The following is a 2,500-nucleotide window of genomic DNA, read 5'->3' as shown; positions in this document are numbered from 1 at the left end:
GCAATTGATGCTTCGCCTTTCGGGCGGAACTGCGACATTTTTTTACAAGTTAAGCCTGCTTGCTGAAGGTTAGAATTAAGTTTGGGTTACACCGACTAAACAAGCATAGGACAGCGAAAGTCAAGCGAGAGTTTGTATAGTCTACGATAAGATACGCGAAATAATGGAGTCGAGACTGCTTGTTTGAGGCTAACCGAGATATCTCCCATTACGTTAGACCCTGGGCACACGTTAATTAGAACTTGTCAATTCGCTTCGCAATGAGTTGTCAAGAGTTCATGCAAGCTTCGTCAATTATTTCCTGACTCTTTTGCTGTTTTTCTTTAATTTAAGAGGGTTTTCTTTTTTTGTTACATCTTGTGGGACTTCTTTAGTTTCAGCCTTACGTTTCAGTTCCCTATAGAGGATAATCATTTTATTGATCGCTGTAGGTGTGTCTCGGAATTCCATCAAAACTTAGCTCCACGTGGGATACCGGTTCCCTCAAATAATGAGAGGAGACTGTTCTAAACTCGCCCCTGCTTTTCATTCGTGTATTCATCAAGCCGCTTCTGCGCGAACTCACGAAGTGGATACGGTTCCGTGAGAGCAAATTTTGTTGTCCAGCTGACGGCGGCATCGCAGAAGACATTATTGCCGTCTTTTTCAGTGTTTAACAATAAACTGTGTTTGCATTTGTTTCGTTCGTGCATACCATCATCCGTGGATCTGGCTACCTGTCTGACCTCGGAGCAGATCTGGCTACCTGTCTGACCTCGAGCCAAGGGCCCGCAGCTCTGATGCGGACCCTACCAGCGCTACAAAAGCGCATGACGTTTTTACAGCAGTCATATTCTTTAGCGCTGCTCATCGAATACCACGCTGAACGAGCATTAAAGGCCATTTTATGTTCGGAATAAACGTCGGAGCAGGGGCGTGCGCGCGGACGTTACGTTACGTTAAGCAGAGCTTAACCCTTTATACCCCGGCGCGCCAATGTGGCTGCCATAACCGATGTTTGTGAGTGCGTCCCAGCGGCATGGACGTAAAGCTAGAACACGCTCTATGTCGACGCCGGACTACGGCGCTCGCGTTACCCACAATTCTCCACGTGTACGACTGGCAGTTTTGAGCCATTAGGCTCAGCGTGAGTGGAGCCGCTGCGGCGGAGGTGGCAGCTGAGCTCGCAAAGCACGATTATAGGTAAAACACGCTAGACAGGCGAGCCTGCGCGTCCCTCAAGCTCACTGCATGGTACGGAGGCGTAATTTTTCATCATGGTTGCGCATGGCAGCGACATCCGTATCGGAGGAGCACGCCTTGCATCTATCCAGTTACTCCCGCCGTCCGCCAACGCTCGACGTCCGTCCAAGTCTAGCAACGCTAGACTATAGAAATCTACGTAGAATCTCCTGTGGTAGTTATCTGAAAGAAGCGTAAGCATTTCGTAGTAACGACGTGGTGTTCGGCAGTCGTACGCTGGTGTGTTGCGCGTAATTGCAAGAACGACCGGGAAAGAATTGTGGAACAGAGAAGCGCGGTTGCAACACCGAGCTGTTAAGTGAGACCTACATGAGACGACGTAGAAGAGGCGAGTAGAAGCAACGTTCACTCGTGTTATAGATAGCGCCCAGCGATGTGGGTGTGGGGTGACATTACGAGCGAGATGTAGGAAATGAATCAATGTGCGCAACATTTATTATGTGAACTGTCTCTTGTAAGTTGGTTCTACTGTAGGTAGTGGCGCCAGGGGCGCTGATGACGTTCCGATCATTACAAGCCGTTATCGCTCTTTGCATCTTATCTGCCCACGTCGAACCATTTGAACCGTGCTCCGGCGGCGGCTACGTCTGGCGCGGCGGCGCGGGCCGTACCATGATAGCGATGTGCGATGCCGACAGTGAGTGTATACTGCTGATAGCGCTTGACGATCTGGGTTTGCGCCGCTCACTTTGCGTTGTAGAGAGAGCACGGTCCATATCTTGAAAGTGATCTGCGAAATGGGAGAGTGCCGCATGTACTGAGAGCTCCGTGAGCGCTGTGTTCTCGCCGCGTTGAAGCGACAGGCTACGCGAAGGTACACTTGCTCGCTGCTGCGGGCTCTAACTTGATAGCGATCGCCTTACGGAAGGACAGACGGTTGCATGGACAGTTTTCTCGTTGAGTTAGTATAGAAATGCTTACGCATTTGAAAAAAGTGCATTGGAACAGCTTGCAGCGCAGCGTGCGTGATGTGGAGGACGTCGACCGACGTTCGCTGGTTCGCGGGCTGCGCCGGACTATAAACGTTCCATAATTCTCAGTGGCTCCACTGAAGCAACTTAACAGGGCGCAGTCAGTGACTCTCCGCTTGCTACAGACGAACTCGTACCCCAATCCTTGGCGTATGAGCCGAATCGACCCAAACTACGACGGAACTTTCAATTGTGCACAGTGTTTTGGACATGTGAACTTGGGACTATGCTGTGGGGATGCGCGACGCAGGCCTCCTATCTGGAGACAAGAACAGCGGCGGCGCTCC

The sequence above is a fragment of the Dermacentor silvarum genome, chromosome 9 (assembly GCF_013339745.2).
Source record: "Dermacentor silvarum isolate Dsil-2018 chromosome 9, BIME_Dsil_1.4, whole genome shotgun sequence".
Taxonomy (NCBI): domain Eukaryota; kingdom Metazoa; phylum Arthropoda; class Arachnida; order Ixodida; family Ixodidae; genus Dermacentor; species Dermacentor silvarum.
The sequence above is the reverse complement of the archived record's forward strand: the minus strand, read 5'-3'. Positions refer to the sequence as shown.